General features: G+C 38.4%; 1 protein-coding gene and 1 pseudogene across 4 annotated transcripts in view; both read right to left on the bottom strand.

Annotated features, from left to right (window-relative positions):
• The window catches only part of LOC105477465 (UDP-glucose glycoprotein glucosyltransferase 2), a 247,274-nt gene that overhangs the window by 11,708 nt on the left and 208,923 nt on the right, over positions 1 to 26,643 (bottom strand). The gene's annotated exons all lie outside the window — the stretch shown is intronic.
• Positions 211 to 995, bottom strand: LOC105477487 (peptidyl-prolyl cis-trans isomerase A pseudogene; annotated as a pseudogene).

Genomic DNA, 26,643 nt, shown 5'->3' with positions numbered 1-26,643 from the left:
GACATTCAGTACAGGACTGTGACTCCATATTGCTGGTTAGTATGCTTTGTATTATAGGATGTAAAAACTAACCCCCCATCTATGGAATGTTAACCTGACACCTAAGATAGTCAAAGCCTCCTATAATTCAATATCTCACACTATTTTCTGGTTGTACCAAAAAATAAACAACCGGTGAATGATTTCACCTCTCTTTTTTTTTTTTTGTTACTTAGTTTTAATTTCATAATCATAAACTTAACTCTGCAATCCAGCTAGGCATGGGAGAGAACAAGGAAAACATGGAACCCAAAGGGAACTGCAGCGAGAGCACAAAGATTCTAGGATACTGCGAGCAAATGGGGTGGAGGGGTGCTCTCCCGAGCTACAGAAGGAATGGTCTGGTGGTTAAGATAAAACACAAGTCAAACTTATTCGAGTTGTCCACAGTCAGCAATGGTGATCTTCTTGCTGGTCTTGCCATTCCTGGACCCAAAGCGCTCCATGGCCTCCACAATATTCATGCCTTCTTTCACTTTGCCAAAGACCACATGCTTGCCATCCAACCACTCAGTCTTGGCAGTGCAGATGAAAAACTGGGAACCATTTGTGTTGGGTCCAGCATTTGCCATGGACAAGATGCCAGGACCTGTATGCTTTAGGATGAAGTTCTCATCTTCAAATTTCTCCCCAGAGATGGACTTGCCACCAGTGCCATTATGGCGTGTGAAGTCACCACCCTGACACATAAACCCTGGAATAATTCTGTGAAAGCAGGAACCCTTATAACCAAATCCTTTCTCTCCAGTGCTCAGAGCACGAAAATTTTCTGCTGTCTTTGGAACCTTGTCTGCAAACAGCTCGAAGGAGACGCGGCCCAAGGGCTCGCCGTCGACGGCAATGTTGAAGAACACGGTAGGGTTGACCATGGCTAGTAGTACAGGACTTTCCTCGGTGGCAGCATCTGCAAAGCCGATTTCACCTCTTTTTAAAATAAGCATTTACACTTAAAAAATGGGATAAGGTGGGATTCCTTCCTTCTTAAAAATGTTTCCAGAGCTACTAAAAAACTTGCATTTACAAAATAGTTGATAAAAATATTCCTCTGGATTGTATGAGAAGGGAGACAGGAACCACTGATAAGACATGGTATAGGATATCAATCAGAGTTGGCTTCTTTCTCTCTAGCTTCATTGGAAGCTGAACTCTCCTCGGTTTTGTTTCTTCATTTTCTGCAGACAAATCTTCTTTACTTTCTCGGTTAGCCACTTCAGTCTGTTTTCCCTTTGCTCCTCCTTTCCCTTTTGTTTGCATGTCTGGAGATTTATCCCTTTCTGCTGCCTTTTTTGGCTTACTTTCCACTTTTGCAGGGGCAGATTTAGCTGACAAGTGTGAAGATCTCCACTCTTGAGCTACTCCTTCGCTGCCCCCTTCAGTGGAGTTGACCTTCCTCTTGACATCATGGCAGCAGGGAGGGTGTGTGCCAAGTGCCTGCAGGCTGCAGCACACTGAGACCCTTAGCAAAGCTGGGCTACTGGGCTGCCTGGCTGCTGCCGCTCCTCCCACCACCCAAGCTGCTCAGGTGATTTTCTTAATGGCATCTGGGAACTTGTCTGCTGCCTCTTGGTTGGCACAAGCTGCCTCTCCTATTATCTTGACTTTAAAAAACCAAACCTCATTCTAAAATTATCACATCATCCTTTGCTGGCATTAAATTCTCCAGCTTTAGATCCTGCACCTTACTTTTGCTTTAAGTTGTCATATAATGACTTTTCTTTTTCTTGATTTATATTAGTCTACAGGTAAGCCTTTCTTATAGTAATCCTGCACCAACATAAAAGCTGCATTTTAAATATGAGATAAATGGGTATTTTGCAAGAAGTATAAAGTTTTGGTGCCTGCTGACATAGCTGCAGTGCCAACTTCACAAAATTTTCATTTCTTTTTTCAATGGTCCTTACATTGGATACATTTGTCTTGAAATGGATAATCACATGTGAAGACCTCAGTCTACTGTACATATCACGCAATTCAACTTTTTCTTGTAATATCATGGCTTTTTTCTCTGCTTCTTGGGAGCACTTCCAGCATCACCAGTGATAATCCATGACTTCATTTGGGTCCCATGGTATTATTCAAGTTTTATGGTATTGCACTAAACACGATATATGAACTGCTCATGTAGAGATGATTAGTGTTTTAAGCAGACACATTACTTGAGCTCACTGCAACAGCAACAGGAGGTGGCTACGACATTATTACAGTAGTATAGTGTGTACTACAGTTAATTTTATGTTTGTTTATATTTCTCAACTGCCTATGCCATGTATGGTCTGTGTTTGTGTGCATACATTTATCAATTTTAACTTTTAATAATAGACTTATGGATATTTTATGCAGTAAATAATAAAACAGACTAGTATCTACATATGTTTTAACCATTCATGACATACCTAGCTTTTTAGTCTTTTCAATATTTCTAGGTTACATGATTCCTCTGCAAGTTTTTTCAAACTGTTGCAAATGATCCAAAAAATTTTCCAGTATGTTTGTTGAAAAAAATCTACAGATAGGTGGACCTGTGCAGTTCAAACCTCTGTCGTTAAAGGGCCAAATGTAGTTTCTTAGCTATAGTACCAAAAACACAAGCAAGGAAAGACAAAAAAAACCTGAGTATCAAAATATAAACATTTGTACCACAAAGGACATCATCGAGAAAATGAAAAGACAACAAAAAATGGGAGAAAATTTTATAAATCACACTTGTAAGGTACTTGTATCAAAATATATAAAGAACTCTTACAAATACACAACAAAAAGAAAACACAATTCAAAAATGGGCAAAGGATCTCAATAGATATTTCTCTAAAAAAGATATACAGACTGCCAATAAGCACACAATAAGATGGTGAATATCATTTGCCATCAGGAAAATGCAAATCAAAACCACAGTGAGACACTACTTCTCAGCCACTATGATATTTTTAATCAAAAAGACATAAAAAGTATTGACAAGGATGTAGGGAGATTAGAACCCTCATATAACTCTGGTGGAAATGTAAAATACAGCCAGTGGTTTTGGAAAATAGTCTGACAGTTCCTCAAGTGCTCAAACACAGAGTTACCATATGACCCAGTGATTTCACTAAGTATAAACCCAAGGAAAATGAAAACATAATATCTACTTAAAACCTGTATATAAATATTCATAGAAATATATTTTAACAGCATAATGCTAAGTGAAATAAGCCAGTTACAAATTATGACATTGGACAATCCCTACAGGCAAATCTGTGGAGGCAGAAGTAGATTCGTAGTACTTTCTAGATGAGTTGTTCAGGGTCAAAGAGATAGGGAAATTAGGGGGTGAGCTAAAGAGGACAGGATTTCTTTATGGGGTAGTGAATATGTTCTAAAGTTGATTGCTGTGATGGATGCACAACTCTGTGAATATACTAAAAGCCATTGAACTATACACTTTGAATTAGTGAATTGTAAAGTATGTGAATTATATATTAATAAAGCTATAGATAATTATTTAAAATGCAAATAGAAAAAATGTAATATGGGATTAATAATATATAATAGTAAAATGTATTATAACAATAGCATAAGAGAAAAGAGGAAAAAACAGAATTATAAGGTTGCAAAGTTCCTACACTATATATGAAACAAAGTAATATAATTTAAGGTCGACTATAGTGTGTTAGAGACATATATTCTAAACTGTAGAGAAACTTCATTAAAAAATAAAGGAAGTATGGCTAATAAAATAATACTGGAGATAAAATAGAATTTGAAGAAAAAAACCCAAAAGAAGGCAGAAAAAAGAAGGAAAAAAGGCATAAGGAACACAAATCAAACAGAAAAATAGGAAATGGCTTGTTTAATCCAATCATATCCATAATTACAATAAATGTAATGCTTTAGATGAAAGGTTCGCAAACTTTTACTGTAAAAAGACAGATAATAAATATTTTTAGTTGTGGACTGTATAATCTCCAACAAAACTATTCAGCTGCCATTGCAGCACAAAACAGTCACAGACAGTACATGAATGAATGAGCAAATCTATGTTCCAACGAAATTTTAGAAACACTAGATATTTGGATATAATTTTCATGTACCTCAAGTTATTACTCTTTTGATTTTTTCCATTTAAAAATGTAAAAACAATTCTTTGGGGCTGTATAACAGCAGATTTGACCCACAGATGACCCTTGTATAAATTGGCCCACCCTTATATAAATACTACAGTGACAAACAGTCTTTAAGATTGGATTAAAAAGACCCAACTATATGCTCTCTGCAAGAAACCCACCCTAATATACTAACAGATAGTTTTAAGTAAAAGGATAAAAAATACACTATGAAAACATTAGAACACAAAAGCTTGAGGGTCTGTATAAATATCAGATAATGCACTCTCCAGAATGAGAGATTACCAGCTAATTATACAGTTTGAATTTTTGTCCCTATCTATATCTCATATTGAATTGAGCTGTAATTCCCAATGCTAGAGGTGGGGGCTTGGTGGGAGGTGGTGTGGGGGCTTGGTGGGAGGTGGTGTGGGTCCTGGTGTCAGTCCTTCATGGCTTGGTGCTGTCTTTGCGGTAGTGAGTTCTCGTAAGATCTGGTTGTTTAAAAGTGTGTGGTACACGGTACCCACCCTACTCTCTCTCATCTTGCTCCTGCTTTCACCATGTGATATGCCTGCTCCCACTTCACCTTCAACACAAGTAAAAGCTCCCTGAGGCCTCCCCCATTTATGGGGTAGTGAATATGTTCTATAGTTGATTGCTGTGATGGATGCACAACTCTGTGAATATACTACAAGTGATTGAACTATACATTTTGATCGGTGAATTGTATAGTATGTGAATTATATCTCCCCAGAACCCAAGTGATGTTGGTACCATGCTTGCACAGCCTGAGAACCATGAACCAATTAAACCTCTTTTCTTTATAAATCACCCAGTCTCAGGTATTTTTTTATGGCAGTGCAAGAATGGTCTAATACAGAAAATTGGTACCAAGGAGTGGGGCACTGCTATAAAGATACCTGAAAATGTGGACACAACTTTGAAACTGGGTAAGAGCAGAGGCTGGAAGAGTATGTAGAGCTCAAAAGGAAATAGGAAGATAAAGGAAAGTTTGGAACATCTCAGAGATTGGTTAATGGTTGTGACCAAAATGTTGATAGTGATAGGGACAGTGAAACGAGGTCTCAGATGGAAATGAGGAACTGACTGGGACCTGAAGCAAAGTCACACATGTTATGCTGTAGCAAAGAACTTGGCTGCATTCTGTTTGTGCCCTAGGGACCTGTGGAAGTTTGACTTCAAAGCGATGATTTAGGGTATCTGGTAGAAGAAATTTCTAAGCAGTAAAATATTTAATACATGGCCTGGCTGTTTCTAGCAAGCTATGCTCAGATGTGGGAGCAAAGAAATGATTTATAGTTGGAACTTTTAAAAGGGAAGCAGGGTGTAAAAGTGGAAAATTTGCAGCCAGGCCATGTAGAAAATAAAAGCTTGTTTTCAAAGGAAGAATCCAAGCAGGCTGTGGAGCAACCACTTGCTAGAGATATTTGCATAACCAAAAGGGAGCCAAGGCTAACATCTAAGACAATGAGAAAAAGTCCTCAAAGGCATTTCAGAGACCTTTGCAGCAGCCCCTCCCATTACAGGCCCAGAGACCTAGAAGGGAAGAATGGTTTCATGGGCCAGGCCCAGGGCCCTGCTGCCCTGCAGCCCTGCATAGCCTCAAGACACTGTTTTCCTCATTCTGACCACTCTGGCTCCAGCATCAGCTAAAGGAGCCCCAGATAGCTCAGGCTGCTACTTCAGAGGGTGCAAGCCATGAGCCTTGGTGGCTGTCATGTGGTGTTAAGCCTGCAGGCATGCAGAGTGCAACAGTGAATGAGGCTTGGCAGCCACTGCCTAGATTTCAGAGAACGTATTTCAAAAGTCTGAGAATCTAGGCAGAAGCCTGCGGCAAGGGTGGAGCCTCAGAGAGAACCTCTACTAGGGAAGTATGAAGCGAAAAAGTGGGATTGTACCCTCTTCCCCCTAGAGAGTCCCCACTGGGGGACTGCCTAGTAGAGCTATGAGAAGAGGGCCACTGTCCTCCAGAGCCTGGAATAGTAGACCCACTGGCAGCTTGCACCTTCAGTGTGGAAAAGCTGTAGGCACTCAAGTCTAGCCTGTGAGAGTAGCCTCAGGGGTTGAACCCTGCAAGGCCACAGGGGGGGAACTGCTCAACGCCTTGGGAGCCCATCCCTCATATCAGTGTACCTGGATGTGGGACATGGAGTTAAAGGAGATTATTTTGGAGCTTTATGATTTAATGACTGCCCTGCTGGGTTTTGGATCTGTGTGAGCCTGTAGCCCCTTTCTCTTGGCCAATTTTTTTCCTTTTGGAAGAGGAATGTTTCCCAATGCTTATATCTCCTTTGTATCTTGGAAGTAACTAGTTTTTTACTTTACAGGCTCATAGGTGGAGGGGATTTGCCTCAGATCTCATGTCCTTCTCACATTGTAAAATACAATCATGCCTTCCCAACAGTCTTCTAAAGTCTTAACTCATTCCAGCATTAACTCAAAACTCCAAAGTCCAAAGTCTCATCTGAGGCAATCTCCTTTGACTTCAACTCATTCTATTAAACAAGTATTACTTTGACATTAACACCAGATAAAGGCATTAAGAAAATTATAGACCAATATCCTCCATGAACACAGATGCAAAAATCTTTTAAGAAAATTTCAGGAAATTGAAACCAGCAATATATAAAAAGGATCCTCCATCATAGCCAAGCAGACTTTATCTCAGAAATACAAGGTTGATTAAACACTGTAATGTCAATCAGGATAATTTATACATTAACGACAAGAGAAAAGCCACATGATCATCTCAACAGATACAGAAAAAGCATTTTAAATACTCAAGTATCAGTTTATGATTAAAACTCCCAGTAAACTAGGAATAAAAGGAAACCTTTTCAGCCTGATAAAGGACAACTATGAAGACCCAAAGTTAACATCATACATAATGGTCTAAAACTAAATGCCTTCTCACTAAGATGAAAAACAGGCAAGGAAGGGTATCTGTTCTCAACCCAGAGATCCTTGCCAGTCCAGCACAATAAGAAAAATAAATAAAACACCTTACTATAAAGACTGGAAAGGAAAAAGTAAAACTATTTTTATTTGCTGGAGATATGATCCATTGTGAAGAAAATCCTGTGAACTCTACAACTATAACAGGACCCATTAGCAAAAAATTCCTAAGATCTCTACTAGAACTAATAAGTGAGTATAGCAAAGCCACAGGACATAAGGTCCATATACAAGAATTAATTGTATTTCTATGTATTAGCAACAAACTAGAAATTTAAAAATACCATTTATATTAGAATTCAGTTATAAATTCTTAGTAAAATATGTACACTGCAAACTAAAACTCTGCTAGGAGTAATTAAAGACCAAAATAAATCAAGAAACATAACATATTCATGAATTGGAAGCTTAATATAATCAACACATTAATCTTCACCAAACTGATTTAACAAGAGTTGCAATCAAAATCTCAGTAGGCCTTTCTGTTTTCCAAAGAAATTCAAAACCCAAAACCTAAAAAAGGGCAAAAATCTTGAATAGGCACTTTGCAAAAAAACCCAAAAAACAAAAAACTTACACAGATGGCCAATAAGCACAATGATATGATTTGTCCTCACCAAATCTCATCCCCAGTGTTGGAGGTGGGAGGGTGTAATTCCCTGGTAGGAGGTAACTGGACCACGGGGGCAGAGTCCTCATGAATGGGTTAGCACCATCCCCTCAGTGCTGTTCTTGTGATAGTGGGTGAGTTAGTATGAGACCTGGTTGTTTAAAAGTGTATGACACCTCCCGCTTCTCTCTCTTGGTCCTGTTCTTCCCACGTAATACACCTGCTCCTACTTTGCCTTTCACCATGAATAAAAGCTCCTTGAGGCTTTCCCAGAAGCAGATGCTGCCATGCTTCTTGCACAGTCTGCGGAACCACACGAGCCAATTAAACCTCTTTTCTTTATAAATCACCCAGTCTCAGGTATTTCTTAACGGCAGTGTAAGAACGAACTAATATTATAATTAGTCTGCAGGGAAATGTAAATAGAAACTACAACAATATATCACTATGCATCCATTAAATTAAGAGAGAGATGATATCAAATGTTAGTGAGGAAGTACAGCAATTGGAACTCTCATATGTTGTTTGTTAGAATGTTACAATCACTTTGGAAAACGGCTTCTCAGTCTCTCAGGTTAAATACAAGCTTTCCATATGACCCAACACCCCCATACTACTAGGTATTTACAGAAGAGAAATGAAAATATATGGTCCAGACTAAGACTAGTAATAGCCCCAAACTGGAAATAACCCAAATGGTCATCAAATAGAAAGGACAGGCACCAAATAGTGTATCTATACAATGGAATAGCATTCAAGAATAAAAAGGAATAATCTACTGATACATTCAACATGGTAAGTCTTTGGTTTCAATTTTGTGAATTCAAACAAAAGAGTATGTACTTATTCAATGTATGGCACCGGAGGAAAGGCATAACTGTTACAACAGAAAGTAGGTTAGTGATTGCAAGAGTTGGGTGTGGAAAGGAAGGTTCTGCCACAAAGGTGAATTGCAGAGCTGCATGGGCTGAGGAAAATGTTCTACATCTTGATTGTGATGGTGATTACATGACTGTATATATTATTAAAAAGTCACTAAACTGGGCTGGACATAGTGGCTCATGCCTGTAATCCTAGCACTTTGGGAAACCGAGGCAAGCAGATCACTTGAGGTCAGGAGTTCGAGACCAGCCTGGCCAACATGGCAAAACCCCCTCTCTACTAAAAGTACAAAAATTATCCAGGCATGTTCGCACACGCTTGTAATTCCAGCTGCTTTGAGAAGCTGAGACACAAGAATCGCTTGACCCTGGGAGGTGGAGGTTGCAGTGAGCTGAGATCACACCACTGCATTCCAGTCTGGATGACAAAGCAAGACTCTGTCTTTAAAAGGAAAAAAAAAAAAGTCACTAAACTGTATGCTTAAAATTGGTGAATCTTATACCTCATTAAAGATTAATAAAAACAAACAAAAAATCAAAGTGTAACATAAGATCATAAACATTCTGGTATAATCAGTAAGTATAAGGGTAACAACTCAAAAGTTAGAAAAATTTATACTCAGATTAAAAGGAAAGATCACGTGCAGTGCCTCATGCCTGTAATCCCAGCACTTTGCGGGGCTGAGGTGGGCAGATTGCTCCAGGCCAGGAGTTGGAGACCAGCCTGGACAACACAGTGAGACCCCGTCCCTACAGAAGAAAAAAAATTAGCTGGGCATGGTGGCACACGCCTGTAGTCCCAGATACATGGGAGGCTGGGGTGGCAGGATTGCTTGAGCCCAGGAGTTTGAGGCTGGAGTGAGCTATGACTGCCACTGCACTCCAGCTTGGGCAACAGAGTGAGAGCCTGTCTCTAAAAAACGAAATTAAAATATTGGAAGGAAAAAAACCACAATGTAAATATAAAAAATATATACCTAAACCCTACAAATGTTGACAATAAAAGGCTGAATGAAGACATGCAAAACAAATTCAACAAAGATTATAACATTAGAAGCTTCATTAAAGAAAAAAGCCATGATGAACAACTCAAATTCCAAGAGGGAGCAATAATACAGATGACATTCATTGCCCATCATGAAATTAAACTACAAATTGATACCAAAATTAGGAGAAAACCCATTACTATAGGAAATTAAAATGAAAACAACAACTTCTTTTTGAACCAAATAAAAAACCCAAACTATATTACAAAAATTATAATAAAAGTCCAGTATTTATCAGAATCAGAACCTGGGAGAAAAATGCATAGCACCAAAAATACCCTGGCCAGACACTCATGCCTATTACTCCAACACTTTGGGAGGCCAAGGCGGGAGGATGGCTTGAGCCAGGGAGTTCGAGAACAGCCCTGGGCAACGCAGTGAGACCTCCTCTCTACCAAAAACAACAATAATAAATTAGCTGGGAGCAATGGTGCACGCTTGTAGTCCCAGCTACTCAGGAGGCTGAGGCTGGAAAATTGCTTGAGCCCAGGAGATTGAGGGTACAATGAGCCATGACTGTGCACTACATGCAAGCCTGGGAGGCAGTGTGAGACCCTGTCTCAAAAGAAAAGAAAAGCTTTGCATTGACATCTGTTTCCAGAACAACAAGGCGGTAGCTTATTTGTGAATTGTCCCTCTTTCTTATTGTTAATATATAACAACGAGAAGAAAACAAAACAGAACAAAATCCACAAACAACATTTCAGCAAAAATAAGAAACAGAGAAAACCTGCAAACTCAAAATTGTGATTAAGTACTACCGAAAACAGAGTCGTACAGCAGAACTGCATGGGAAGTTGCAAAGGTACTGTGGAAGAGAAACACGCTACGCGAAAGGTGGTCTGACAGGTGCTCAGAAGGTGCTAGACCTTCCAGAAGAGCAAGAGCCTGCTCCTGAGAGGGAGTGCCTGTGAGTGTGATGTAGCTTGAACAAGGCAGGATTGATTACTGGCGAGGCAGAGAGAGAAAGCTAATCAAGGCTCAGGCTACGGGTCCAGAGGGGAAGATCTCACAAAATACCAGCTACAGTGGCATCACCTGGGATGGCAAGAGGAGGGATTTGTGAAACAGAGACCTGCAGGAAGAAGCCTTCTTCAGTCAGGCTAGGACCTGAGAGCCAGAGCTGCGGACACATGGAAGAGTTACCTCTAGGCCTTTCCTATAGCAGCAGTAGAGAAAGCACTGAACTACAAAGTTGAAACAACCATGACCCATTATATATTACCATACCCTTCCCTAGGATCCTCCTGTGCTCCAAGTCTAGGAAACTCCTTCACCCAAAAATTCATTAAAAATGCTATGAGAAATAAAAAATAGGCTAAAATTCATACAGTTAAGGAACACTTACCCCAAAATCACACAAAGTAGATGAAAATTACAACTTAAGATTCCAAGATGAGCTAAAAAGTTTTTAAATATTGATAATATATTACCTTTCTTGTTGTTTCCCTTTATTATGCTATTGAATATGTTCAAGCTTCTATTACATTTGTCAACTTTCAACATCACTTGACTGCTAGTCATTACAAATAGAGAGTAAGCAAGTTTATTCTGTCTACTTTTTCTCCCCTTTCTATTTTTTGTTGTTGTATTATTCCTGCATTATTACACTGTCGCCTAACATTTATTTATATACCATTGTTATCCTTATGTCTATCTTTGTTTTAGTCTCTGCTCACCACCAAAATAAGTAAGCTTATGGAACCTCTAAAAGCATAATGAATAACATAGATCTTATATATATACACACATATACATTTATACATGTGTATGTGTGTATGTAATAATATATACTTATATATGTATGTATATATCTATACTTTGGTAAAAAGAATGCATCTTCTCTAAGAACTCATGAAACATTCATAAAAACTGATATTAGGCCACAAAGAAAACAACAATAGATTGTAAAAGGAAGAAATAATACAGACAATATTATTTGATCTCAATACAGTAACACTAGAAATAACAAAATCAGAAAACATAAAGGCTTTTTCACATAGGAAACAATCAGTCTTCATAATACAACTCTTAGGTCAAAGGGTAGAATCAACTACAACCGAGCTAACATAATGTAGAAAAACAGGAGAAAAATAAGAGAAAGCATGAATGTACAAAATAAGAAATGAAATAGGCCAGATGTGGTGGCCCATGCCTGTAATCCGAGCACTTTGGGAGGCCAAGGTGGGCAGATCACTTGAGGCCAGGAGCCCAAGATCAGCTTGACCAACATGGCAAAACCTCCTCTCTACTAAAAATACAAAAATTAGCCAGGCATGATGGCACACACTTATAATCTCAGCTAGTCAGAAGGCTGAGGCACAAGAATCACTTGAACCTGGGAGGCAGAGTTTGAGCTGAGACTGCACCACTGCACTCCAGCCTGTGTGTCAGAGTGAAACTGTCTCAAAAAATAAAATAAACAAGAAACAAAGACTTTTTTTTTTTTTTTTAAAGAGAATACTTTTTACAACACTATAGAATATATCCAATATAAATCTTTTTCTTGGAAAACATAATTTGCCAAAACTGACTCCAGAAGCTATATAAAGACTGAACAGCCAAATTTCCACAGAAGCAGAGAAAGCTGTCTACTCCCCTAAAAAGCCCCAGGTTCCACTGCTATGTAAACTGTTCCAGAGCACAAAAAAGGAATACAAAGCTCCTAATTATTTTCATGAAGTGGTGGTAACTTCGGCAACAAAAGAAAAATAAGTATTAAAACCTGAAAAAACTGCACAAAAGAGCACTCCAGTTTTCATCTATGAATATTGATGCAAAAATACTGAGACACTAGAGAAAAGACTACCAGCACATATAAGAATAATAGGTCATGACCAAGTGAGGTTTATTCTTTTTAAAAATTTTTATTTCAATAGCTTTTGGGGTACAAGTGGTTTTCGGTTACTTGGATGAATTCCATAGTGGTGAATTCTCAGATTTTAGTGTACCCATCACCTGAGCAGTGTACATTGCATCCAATATGTAGTCTTTTATCCCTCATTCCCTTTTCCCTCCCTGCCCCTCAAGCCCCCAAAGTCCATTGTATCACTGTACGTCTTTGTGTCCTCATAGTTTAGTCCTCACTTGTAAGTGAGAACATATGGTATTTGAGTTTCCATTCTGAAGTGACTTCACTTAGAATAATGGCCACCCAGTTGCTATACACTATTTTGTTCCTTATTATTATTTTCATTCCTTTAGTCCAGGGGATATATATACACCATGTTTTCTTTATCTACTCATTGGTTAAGGGATTTAAGTTGGTTCTTTGCAATTGTGAAATGTGTTGCTATAAACGTGTATGCATGTGTCTTTCTCATATAATGACTTCTTTTCCAGTGGGGAGATACCCAGTAGTGGGATTTCTGTATTGAATGGTAGATCTACTTTTAGTTCTTTAAAGAGTCTCCATACTGTTTTCCATAGAGGTTGCGCTAATATACAGTCCCCCAGCAGTGTAAAAGTGTTCCCTTTTCACCATATCCATGCCAACATCTACTCATTTCTGACTTTTTCTTTATGGCCATTCTAACAGGAGTAAGGTGGTATCTCATTGTGGTTTTAACTTGTATTTTCCTGCTGAATAGTAATAATGGGCATTTTTTCATGTTTCTTGGCCACTTGAACATCATCTTTTGACAAATTTCTATTTATGTCCTTTGCCCACTTTTGATGGGATTTTTTTTTCTTGCTAATTTGAGTTTTTTGTAGATTCTGGATACTAGTCCTTTGTCAGATGCATAGTCACAAATATTTTCTCCCATTCTGTGGGTTGTAGGTTTAGTCTGATGATTATTTCTTTTGCCATGCAGAAGTTTTATAATTAGGTCCCATTTATTTATTTTGGTTGCATTTGCTTTTGGAGTCTTGGTCATGAATTCTTTGTCTATCAATGTCCAGAAGAGTTTTTCCAGTGTTATTGTCTAGAAATGTTTATGGTTACAGATAAACCATAAACATCTTGATCCATCTTGAGCTAATTTTTGTATAAGGTGAGAAATGGGGATGTGGTTTCATTCTTCTTTATGTGGCCTGCAAGTTTTCCCAGCACCATTTATTGAATAGGGTGACCTTGCCCCACTTTGTTTTTTTATGCTTTGTCAAAGAACCAGTTGGCTGCAAGTACTTGGCTCCATTTCTGTTGTCTCTCTTCTGTTCCACTGGTCTACATGCCTATTTTTATACCAGCATCATGCTGTTTTAATAACTATAGCCTTGTCATAGAATTTGAAGTTTGGTGATGTGATGCTTCCAGATTTGTTCTTTTTGTTTAGGATTGCTTTAGCTATTCAGGCTCTTTTTTTGGTTCCATATGAATTTTAGGATTGTTTTTCCTAGTTCTGTGAAAAATGATATGGTATTTGGGTGTGAATTGCATTGAATCTGTAGACTGCATTGGGCAGTATAGTCATTTTCACAATATTGATTATTTCCACGGGATGTGTTTTCATTTGTGTCATCTATGATGATTTCTTTCAGCAGTTTTCCTTGTAGGGATCTTTTACCTCCTTGGTTAGGTATATGCCCAGGTATTTTCTTTGCAGCTGTTCCCTTAAAGGGATTGACTTCTTGATTTGCTTCTTAGCTTGGTCATCCTTTGTGTATAGCAGTGCCACTGATTTGTGTGCAGTGACTTTGTAGCCTGAGACTTTACTGAATTAGTTTATCAGAACTAGGATTTTTTTGGATATGTCTTTAGGGTTTTCTAGGTAGATGATCATATCACTGGTGAACAGCATTAGTTTGACTTCCTCTTTTCCACTTTGTATGTCCTTTATTTCTTTTGCTTGCCTAATTGCTCTGGCTAGGACTTCCAGTACTATGCTAATAGTTTGTGCATGTAAAGGTGTTCATAGCGGTCTTGAATGATCTTTTGTATTTCTGCAGTATTGGTTGTGAGTCTCTGGTTTCATTTCAAATTGAGCTTATTTGGATTTTCTCTCTTTTTGGTTAATCTCATTAATAGTCTATCAATTTTGTTTATCTTTTCAAAGAACCAGCTTTTTGTTTCATTTTTCTTTTTTGTTAGTTTCAATTTCATTTAGTTCTGCTCTGATCTTTGTTATTTATTTTCTTTCAATGACTTCGGGTTTACTTGGTTCCTGTTTCTCTAGTTCCTTGAGGTGTGGCATTAGGTTGTCTATTTGTGCTCTTTCAGGCTTTCTGATGTAGGCATTTGATGCTATGACTTTTCCTCTTAGCACTGCTTTTGTTGTATTCCAGAGGTTCTGATAACCTCTGTCACTATTACCATTCATTTCAAAGAATCTTTTGATTTCCATCTTGATTTTATTGTTAATCCCCAATTCATTCAGGAGCAGATTTAATTTCCATGCATTTGTATAGTGTTGACAGTTCCTTTGGGAGCTGATTTCTAATTTTATTCCACTGTTGTCTGAGAAGATACTTGATATGATCTCAACTTTCTTAAATTTATTGAGACTTGTTTTGTGGCCTATGTTGGAGAATGTTCCATGTGCTAAGAAGAATGTATATTCTGCAGTTGTTGGGCAGAATGTTCTGTAAATTTCTGTTAAGTCCATTTGTTTTAGGGTACAGCTTAAGTCCACTGTTTGTTGGCTTTCTGTCTCGATCTCTTTAGTGCTGTCAGTGGAGTACTTTTAAGTCCACCACTATTATTGTGTTGCTATTTTATTTCTTGGGTCTAGTAGTAACTGTTTTATAAATATGAGAGCGCCAGTGTTAGGTGCATATAGATTTAGTATTATAGTATCTTCTTGTTGGATTGATCCTTTTATCATTATATAATGACCTTGTCTTTTTTCACTGCTGATGCCTTAAAGTCTGTTTTGTCTGATATAAGAATAGCTACTCCTGCTTGCTTTGGTTTTCATTTGTGTAGCATATCTTCTCCATCCCTTTATCTTGAGTTTATATGAATTCTTATGTGTTAGGTAAGTCTCCTGAAGAAAGCAGATATTTCTATTGTGATTTTTAAATTCATTCTGCCATTCTATATCTTTTAATTGGAGCATTTAGGCCATTTACATTCAACGTTAATATTGAGATGTGGGGTACTGTTCTATTCATCAGTATCAGTTGTTGCCTAGATAAACTGTTGTTGTGTTATAGTTTTACAGGCCCTATGAGTTTTTTTTGTTTTTGTTTTTGTTTTTGCTTTCAAGAAGTCCTATTTTAGTGCATGTTGAACTTTTGTTTCGGGATTTATAACTTCTTTTAGCATTTCCTATAGTGCTGGTTCAGTAGTAGCAAATTCCCTGAGCATGTGTTTGTCTGAAAATGACTTCATTTCTCTTTCATTTATGAAAGGTTTTAGTTTTGCTGGATTTATTCATTTTGCTGGATACAAAATTCTTGACTAACAGTTATTCTGTTTAAGGAAGCTAAAGATAGGACCCCAATTCCCTTCTAGCTTATAAGGTTTCTGCTGAGAAGTGTGCTGTTAGTCAGATAGGTTTTCTCTTATAGATTATTTGATGCTTTTGTCTCGCAGCTCTTAGAATTCTTTCCTTCGTGTTGATTTTAGACACCTGACAACTGTGTGCTTCAGTGATGATCTTTTCGTAATGAAATTTCCAAGGAGTTCTTTGAGCTTCTTGTATTTGGATACTGAAATCTCTAGCAAGGCCAGGGATGTTTTCCTCAATTATTCCCCCAAATAAGTTTTCCAAATGTCTAGCCTTCTCTTCTTCCTCAGGAACACCAATTATTCTTAGGTTTGGCTGTTTTACATAATCCCATATTTCTTAAAGACCTTCTTCATTTCTTTTGATTCCTTTATATGTTTGTCTGATTGGGTTAATCAAAAGCCTGATCTTTGAGCTCTAAAATTCTTTTGTCTACGTGTTGTAGTCTATTGTTGAAACTTTCCATGGCATTTTATAGTTCCCTAAGTGTGTCTTTCATTTCCAGAAGTTCGGATTGATTTTTCTTTACATCTCTCTAGAAAATTTTTCATTCATATCCTGAATTTTAAAAAATTTATGTTGGTTTTCATCTTTCTGTGGTATCTCCTTGAGTAGCTTAATAATCTTCTAAATTCTTTATCTGGTATTTCAAAGATTACATCTTGGTTTGGATCCACTGCTGGAGAGACCGTATGATCTTTCTGGGGGTGTTACAGAACCTTGTTTTGTCATATTACCAGAATTACTTTTCTGGTTCCTTCTCATTTGGGTATACTATTTCCTCTAATTGTTCTTGAATTTATTTTTTATTTGACTGTGTTTTTAATTTCTTCTTTCCCCCTCAAGAATGTGAGTTTAATGTTTATTATAGCTTAATTTGGTTATCTGTACTTTTGGGAGTGAAGACTCTATGAATTCCTCAGTTGTGGACAGTCTTTGTATGATGGTTTCCTCATATGGCTGTAGTAGTCATCATGTACTCAGTGTGCGGGCAAGTTTGCTATCTCCTATGGAATTGCAATGGCAGAGGTCTCTTGAAGCTTATCTCATTTCCCTGTGGTATGCACTTTTTAATTTAATTTTTCCCCAATATTTCATTTACTGAGTTGATGGTTCAGGCTTCAGGATAGGAGTGGTATCCCTGGGTAGGAACCTGTTGTAGGTAAAGCAGGTGGTAAATGTAATATCCAATGGTGGACAGAGGTCCTAGCCTTGATGAAGGTGGCTGAGGGAGCTCTCAGTTAGATGCAGTGAGGTCTTAACAAGGGGAAGAGAGAGAGCCACCTCAGCTTCCCTGCCAGGCCAAGCAGGAAAGCTATCCAACTCCCAGACTCACTCTTGTCCCAGTGGTCCAGCTATTCAGATATTTTTATCTGTAGGCATGTTGTGTTCTAAGGAGAGAGAAACTGTGACTCTGCCTCTTGTGTAAGCCTGAACCTGTGGGGGTACCTCTCCTGCGGCAATGCAGTCACCCTGAAGTGTTCCGGGAAGGCTGTCTACAGGTTCAGCCACACTGAGCTCCTGTGGGAGAAGCCCCAGCTGTGTCTGCAGTGGTGGACAAGGTGGGAAAAAGACCACTTCTCCAAGACCCTCCAAGAGCACCAAGTCTGCCTGACTGTTGGGGTAGAGCTGCAGACTTTTCCTGCTGAGCCTAGCACTGCAATTATGTCTCTGCTGAAAGAAACTCCCACCAGCAGAAAGATCTGGGACTCAAGGCCTGTCGTCTGAATTCTTTTGTCCTATAGGGTGTTCCCTTGATGTGGTGCTCTTCCCCTTACCCTGGGAGTAGGAGTCTTTGAGAACCAGACTACAGTGATTGCTATTGCTTTTCTGTGTCCAGCCAACCTGTGGTGCCAAGTGGAGTTTATTCTAGGAATACAAGGATGTTTCAATATTAGAAAAAAGGATTTGATATTAGGAAATGCATTAATATAGTTTAAAACATATAAAGTTATAGATTATAACTTATAAAACATAAACTACAAATATGTTATAGTTTACAATCTATAAGTTGAAAAATTATGGGTCACCTCTATTTCTGTTGAATAAGTTGATAAAATGCAACCAATTCAATCTATCTTTGATAAAAATATTAAAATAGGAATCAATGGTTATTTCCTCAAGATGATAAGAATATTCTTCTTCAGTCCAACACTATTATCTTAATGGGGAAACATAGAAGGTTGGTCAACCACAGTAAAGAAAAAGGCCTACTACTACCACTTTATTATTTAACACTGTATTAGATGTATAAGTCAAAGTAAGTAAACAGACCAAAAAAAAAAAAAACTGTGATGTACAATGATTAGAAAGGAAAAGGGAAAACCATCTTTATTTGGAGATAAGATATAGGTATTCCTGGAAAAACCCAAGAGAATAAGCTGAAACACTACTACAACCAATATAAAAATTCAGTATGATCATGGGAAATAAAAATCCATGTACAGAAAGTAGTCTTTTTATGTACAAGCAACCACCAGTAAGAAGATATTCTTCAAGAGAAAAATTCCATTTATAATAGTAGCAAAGAAAAGCTTAAACTATACATATATATAAGCTATATGATTAAAATGTTATGATTCTTGAGGAAAACTGAACTTAAACATATAGAAAGACAACGTATTCTGAGACAGAATAGTTTTCATGAAGATGTCAATTCTCTCAAGTCAACTAATTAATGTAATCCTTTTTCTGACCATCCCACACAGCCCCCAAAGAAAAACACAGAAAAATTTCTGAAACTAAGTAAGTTTATTCTAATGCTTGTATGGAAAAAAAACAAAAACAAGAATACACAGAAAAACAAAAAAGAAGAGCAATAAGCAAAGGCTAGCCTTACGTGATTAAAACATAATATGTCCTTAATAACTAACGTGGTGTGTAATTGGCACATGTATAGACAGAGACCAATGTAAGGGAATAAAAAGGGTTAAACAAGACATCATAATATTGGAATTTAGTATATGATAAAGATGGCAATACACATGTGTGGAATAGAAATAAATTTCTTCCAGCATCAGGCAACAATCCTCCAGAAAAAAATGGGCAAATGACAAGAACAGGTGAAGAAATACTAATGGCCTTTAAATATATGACAAGATTCTTCACTCCACCCATGTTATGGGTTGAATTCATGTTTCAAAAATATGTGAATTTTGGTCCCCACAAAATTCACATGAATTTTAACTTCTGGTACCTCAAAAATGTGTCCTTATTTGGAGGCAGGATCTTTACAGAGGTAATCAAGTTAAAATGAGGTCATAAGGGTAGACCCTAATCCAAAATGACTGGTGTCCTAACTGAACAAGGACAGAGAATGTGAAGACAATGTGAAGAGATATAAGGAAAAGAAAGTCATTCACAAACCAAGGAGAGAGGTCTGTGTTAAATTCTTTCCTCGCAGTCCTCAGAAGGTATCAACCCTGTAGACACCTTCAACTTGGACTTCCAGAACTATGGACAATAAATGTCTGGTTTAAGCCAGCCAGTCTGTGGAACTGTGCTATAGCAGCCCTAGCAAACTAATATAATGCATAATAAGAGAAATGTAAGTTATAAAAGTTATACAATATCTGAAGCCATCCTTACAGAGTTAAAGAATTCTGGAAAGAAATATGGTTAACTATTAGGCAGCACTCTGACCCACATCTTTGTAACTGAAAGTTACTTAGCACTAGATACTGACCATTTGCATCCCCACTGTTCTTGTGGATAGGATTTCTGACATCAGAATCATAAGGTTTTTAAAAACTGCCTAAGCAGATCCTGAGTTCCAGCAGAACAGCTGACACCAACCAGTTTGAAGACCCCCACAAAGTAACCAATTCAGCATGAGAATATCATTTCTTCATCTCCCTATACCACTACTTCGCCTTAACACTCATTGACCAATCAATGCTTTCCATACTCTGACCCCTTCCAAAACCATTAAAAATCACTCGTCACAAACTGCTCAGGGACACAGACTTGAGTTTTCTTTCTGTTTCCTCATCTGACAGCCCTATGATTAAACCTCTTTCTCTGCTGCAACCCAGTGTCTCAGCATATTGACATGCTGTGTGCATTGGGCAATGAACCTATTATGGTTATAAATCCTCAAAAATAGTTGCTTCTCTAGGTTTAAGTAAAAGAGGACTTCCAATTTTATTCTTATACTTCCATGCTGTTCTAATGTTTATAGTGTACATGTCTTGCATTTGTAATTAAAAGTTAAGTTAAAAACAATCGGTCTTTTTCGGGGAGGTTCCAAGATGGCTGAATAGGAAAAGCTCCAGTCTACAGCTCCCAGCATGAGCAATGCAGAAGATGGGTGATTTCTGCATTTCCAAACGAGGTACTGGGTTCATCTCACTGGGGCTTGTCGGACAGTGGTTGCAGGATACTGGGTGCAGCCCACGGACTGTGAGCTGAAGTACAGCGAGGCATCGCCTCATCCGGGAAGCACGAGGGGTCAGGGAATTCCCCTTCCTAGCCAAGGGAAGCCGTGACAGATGGCACCTGGAAAATCAGGTCACTCCCACCCAAATACTGCACTTTTCCAACGGTCTTAGCAAATGGCACACCAGGAGATTACATCCTGCGCTTGGCACGGAGGGTCCCACGCCCACGAAGCCTCACTCACTGCTAGCACAGCAGTCTGAGATCAAACTGCAAGGCGGCAGCAAGGCTGGGGGAGGGACACCCGCCATTGCTGAGGCTGAAGTAGGTAAACAAAGTGGCTGGGAAGCTCGAATTGAGTGGAGCCCACTGCAGCTCAAGGAAGCCTGCCTGCCTCTGTAGACTTCACCTCTGGGGGCAAGGCTAAGCTGAACAAAAGGCAGCAGAAACTTCTGTAGACTTAAATCTCCTTGTCTGACAGCTTTGAAGAGTAGTGGTACTCCCAGCATGGAGATTGAGATCTGAGAACGAATAGACTGCCTCCTCACGTGGGAATCTGACCCCTGAGTAGTCTAACTGGGAGGCACTTCCCAGCAGGGGCCGACTGACACGTTATACAGCTGGGTGCCCCTCTGAGATGAAGCTTCCGGAGGAACAATCAGGCAGCAACATTTGCCATTCTGCAATATTTGTGGTTCTGCAGCCTCCACTGGTGATACCCAGGCAAACAGGGTCTGGAGTGGATCTCCAGCAAAATCCAACAGACCTGCAGCTGAGGGTCCTGACTGTTAGAAGGAAAACTAACAAACAGAAAGAACAGCCACACCAAAACCCCATCTGTACGTCACCATCATCAAAGACCAAAGGTAGATAAAACCACAAAGATGGGGGGAAACCAGAGCAGAAAAGCTGAAAATTTTAAAAATCAGAGTGCCTCTTCTCCTCCAAGAAACGCAGATCCTTGCCAGCAACAGAAAAAAGCTGGACAAAGAATGACTTTGATGAGTTGAGAAGAGAGGGCTTCAGAAGATTGGTAAAAATAAATTTCTCCGAGCTAAAGGAGTATGTTCGAACCCATTGCAAAAAAGCTAAAAACCCTGAAAAAAGATTGGACGAATGGCTAACTAGCATAGAGAAGCATAGAGAAGACTTTAAATGACATGATGGAGCTGAAAACCATGGCACGAGAACTACGTGAGGAATGAACAAGCTTCAGTAGCCAATTGGATCAACTGGAAGAAAGGGTATCAGTGACTGAAGATCAAATGGATGAAATGAAGCGAGAAGAGAAGTTTAGAAAAAAGAGTAAAAACAAACGAACAAAGCCTCCAAGAAATATGGGACTACATGAAAAGACCAAATCAACATCTGATTGCTGTACCTGAAAGTGATGGGGAGAATGGAACTAAGTTGGAAAACACTCTTCAGGATATTATCCAGGAGAACTTCCCTAACCTAGCAAGGCAGGTCAACATTCAAATTCAGGAAATACTGAGAATGCCACAAAGATACTCCTCGAGAAGAGCAACTCCAAGACACATAATTGTCAGATTCACCAAAGTCGAAATGAAGGAAACAATGTTAAGGGCAGCCAGAGAGAAAGGTTGGGTTACCCACAAAGGGAAGCCCATCAGACTAACTGCAGATCTCTCGGCAGAAACTCTACAAGCCAGAAGAGAGTGGGGGCCAATATTCAACATTCTTAAAGGAAAGAATTTTCAACCCAGAATTTCATATCCAGCCAAACTAAGCTTCATAAGTGAAGAAGAAATAAAATCATTTATAGACAAGCAAATGCTGAGAGATTCTGTGACCACCAGGCCTGCCTTACAAGAGCTCCCAAAGGAAGCACTAAACATGGAAAGGAACTACCAGTACCAGCCACTGCAAAAATAAGCCAAATTGTAAGACCATCGATGCTAGGAAGAAACTGCATCAACTAACGAGGAAAATAACTAGTTGACATCATAATGACAGGATCAAATTTACACATAAAAATATTAACCTTAAATGTAAATGGGCTAAATGCTCCAATTAAAAGACACAGACTGGCAAATTGGATAGAGTCAAGACTCATCAGTGTGCTGTATTCAGGAGACCCATTTCATGTGCAGAGACACACATAGGCTCAAAATAAAGGGATGGAGGAAGATCTACCAAGCAAATGGAAAACAAAAAAAAAAAAAAATGCAGGGGTTGCAATCTTAGTCTCTGATAAAATAGACTTTAAACCAACAAAGATCAAAAGAGACAAAGAAGGCCATTACATAATGATAAAGGGATCAATTCAACAAGAAGAGCTAACGATCCTAAATATATATGCACCCAATACAGGAGCACCCAGATTCATAAAGCAAGTCCTCAGAGTCCTACAAAGAGACTTAGACTCCCACACAATAATAATGGGAGACTTTAACACACCACTGTCAACATTAGACAGACCAACGAGACAGAAAGTTAACAAGGATATTCAGGTATTGAACTCAGCTCTGCACCAAGCAGACCTAGTAGACATCTACAGAACTCTCCACCCCAAATCAACAGAATATACATTCTTCTCAGCACCACATCACACTTATTCCAAAATTGACTACATAGTTGGAAGTAAGGCACTCCTCAGCAAATGTAAAAGAACAGAAATTATAACAAACTGTCTCTCAGACTAATTCAATCAAATTAGAACTCAAACTGACTCGAAACCGCTCAACTACATGGAAACTGAACAACCTGCTCCTGAATGACTACTGGGTACATAACAAAATGAAGGCAGAAATAAAGATGTTCTTTGAAACCAATGAGAACAAAGACACAACATACCAGAATCTCTGGGACACATTTAAAGCAGTGTGTAGAGGGAAATTTATAGCACTAAATGCCCACAAGAGAAAGCAGGAAAGATCTGAAATTGACACCCTAACATCACAATTAAAAGAACTAGAGAAGCAAGAGCAAACACATTCAAAAGCTAGCAGAAGGCAAGAAATAAGATCAGAGCAGAACTGAAGGAGATAGAGACACAAAAAACCCTTCAAAAAATCAATGAATTCAGGAGCCGGTTTTTTGAAAAGATCAACAAAATTGTTAGATGGCTAGCAAGACCAATAAAGAAGAAAAGAGAGAAGAATCAAACAGATGCAATAAAAAATGATAAAGGGGTATCACCACCGCTCCCACAGAGATACAAACTACCATCAGAGAATACTATAAACACCTCTATGCAAATAAACTAGAAAATCTAGAAGAAATGGATAAATTCCTGGACACATACACTCTCCCAACACTAAACCAGGAAGAAGTTGAATCCCTGAATAGATCAGTAACAGGCTCTGAAATTGAGGCAATAATTAATAGCCTACCAACTAAAAAAAGTCCAGGATCAGACAGATTCACAGCTGTATTCTACCAGAGGTACAAAGAAGAGCTGGAACCATTCCTTCTGAAACTATTCCAATCAATAGAAAAAGAGGGAATCCTCCCTAACTCATTTTATGAGACCAGCATCATTCAGATACCAAAGCCTGGCAGAGTCACAACAAAAAAGAGAATTTTAAACCAATATTCCTGATGAACATTGATGCAAAAATCCTCAATAAAATACTGGCAAACCGAATCCAGCAGCACATCAAAAAGCTTATCCACCATGATCAAATGGGCTTCATCCCTGGGATGCAAGGCTGGTTCAACATATGCAAGTCAATAAACATAATCTATCATATAAACAGAACCAAAGACAAAAACTACATGATTATCTCAATAGATGCAGAGAAGGCCTTTGATAAAATTCAACAGCCCTTCATGCTAAAAACTCTCAATAAATTAGGTATTGATGGGACGTATCTCAAAATAATAAGAGCTATTTATCACAACCCACAGCCAATATCATACCGAATGAGCAAAAACTGGAAGCATTCCCTTTGAAAACTGGCACAAGACAGGGATGCCCTCTCTCACCACTCCTATTCAACATAGTGTTGGAAGTTCTGGCCAGGGCAATCAGGTAGGAGAAAGAAAGTGTATTCAATTAGGAAAAGAGGAAGTCAAATTGTCCCTGTTTGCAGATGACATGATTGTATATTCAGAAAACCCCATTGTCTCAGCCCAAAATCTCCTTAAGCAGATAAGCAACTTCAGCAAAGTCTCAGGATACAAAATCAACGTGCAAAAATCACATGCATTCCTATACACCAACAGACAGAGAGCCAAATCATGAGTGAACTCCCATTCACAATTGCTTCAAAGAAAATAAAATACCTAGGAAAGCAACTTACAAGGGATGTGAAAGACCTCTTCAAGGAAAATTACAAGCCACTGCTCAACGAAATAAAAGAGGACACAAACAAATGGAAGAATATTCCATGCTCATGGATAGGAAGAATCAATATTGTGAAAATGGCCATACTGCCCAAGGTAATTTATAGATTCGGTGCCATCCCCATCAAGCTACCAATGACTTTCTTCACAGAATTGGAAAAAACTACTTTAAAGTTGATGTGGAACCAAAAAGGAGCCTTCATTGCCAAGACAATCCTACGCAAAAAGAACAAAGCTAGAGGTATCATGCTACCTGACTTCAAACTATACTACAAGGCTACAGTAACCAAAACAACATGGTACTGGTACCAATACAGAGATACAGACCAATGGAACAGAACAGAGCCCTCAGAAATCATACCACACATCTACAACCATCTGATCTTTGACAAACCTGACAAAAACAAGAAATGGGGAAAGGATTCCCTATTTAATAAATGGTGCTGGGAAAACTGGCTAGCCATATGTAGAAAGCTGAAACTGGATCCCTTCCTCACACCTTATACAAAAATTAATTCAAGATGGATTAAAGACTTAAATGTCAGACCTAAAACCATAAAAACTGTAGAGGAAAACCTAGGCAATACCATTCAGGACACAAGCATGGGCAAGGACCTCATGTCTAAAACACCAAAAGCAACAGCAACAAAAGCAAAAATTGAGAAATGAGATCTAATTAAACTAAAGAGCTTCTGCACAGCAAAAGAAACTACCATCAGCATGAACAGGCAATCTACAGAATGGGAGGAAATTTTTGCAATCTACCCATCTGACAAAGGGCTAATATCCAGAATCTACAAATAACTTAAACAAATTTACAAGAAAAAATCAAAGAACCCCATCAAAAAGTGGGCAAAGGATATGAACAGATACTTTTCAAAAACAGACATTTATGCAGCCAACAGACACATGAAAAAATTCTCATCATCACTGGCCATCAGAGAAATGCAAATCAAAACCACAATGAGATACCATCTCACACCAGTTAAAATGGCGATCATCAAAAAGTCAGGAACAACAGGTGCTGGAGAGCATGTGGAGAAATAGGAACACTTTTACACTGTTGGTGGGACTGTAAATTAGTTCAACCATTGTGGAAGGCAGTGTGGTGATTCCTCAAGCATCTAGAACTAGAAATACTATTTGACTCAGTCATCCCATTACTGGGTATATACCCAAAGGATTACAAATCATGCTGCTATAAAGACACATGCACATGTATGTTTATTGCGGCACTATTCACAATAACGAAGACTTGGAACCAACCCAAATGTCCACCAATGATAGACTGGATTAAGAAAATGTGGCACATATACACCATGGAATACTATGCAGTCATAAAAAAGGATGAGTTCATGTCCTTTGTAGGGACATGGATGAAGCTGGAAACCATCATTCTCAGCAAACTATCGTAAAGATAGAAAACCAACCACCACATGTTCTCACTCACAGGTGGGAAGTGAACAATGAGAACACTTGGACACAGATGGGGAACACCACACATTGGGGCCTGTTGTGGGGTGGGGGTAGGGGGTGGGATAACATTAGGAGATATACCCAATGTAAATGACGAGTTAATGGGTGCAGCACACTAACATGGCACATTTATACATATGTAACAAATCTGCACATTGTGCACACGTACCCTAGAACTTAAAGTATAATAATAATTAAAAAAAACTCTTCTGTAAAACTTCTCTCCCTTATTTATGTACATATCTATACACAAACACATACATACAAACTTATGATTTTTCTTTAATGGAAATGAGTTCAATTATATTATAAATATTGCTCTATAACCTATTTTTTAACTTAAAAATATGCTGTCAGGACAAATACATTTACCTTGTTTGTATTGAAAGGCTACACTATATTTCATTGTTTGTATCAATGTTTATGTAACCAATTGTCTATTGATGGACAGAT

This window comes from Macaca nemestrina, chromosome 16 (genome assembly GCF_043159975.1).
Source record: "Macaca nemestrina isolate mMacNem1 chromosome 16, mMacNem.hap1, whole genome shotgun sequence".
Taxonomy (NCBI): Eukaryota; Metazoa; Chordata; class Mammalia; order Primates; family Cercopithecidae; genus Macaca; species Macaca nemestrina.
The sequence above is the reverse complement of the archived record's forward strand: the minus strand, read 5'-3'. Positions and strand labels throughout refer to the sequence as shown.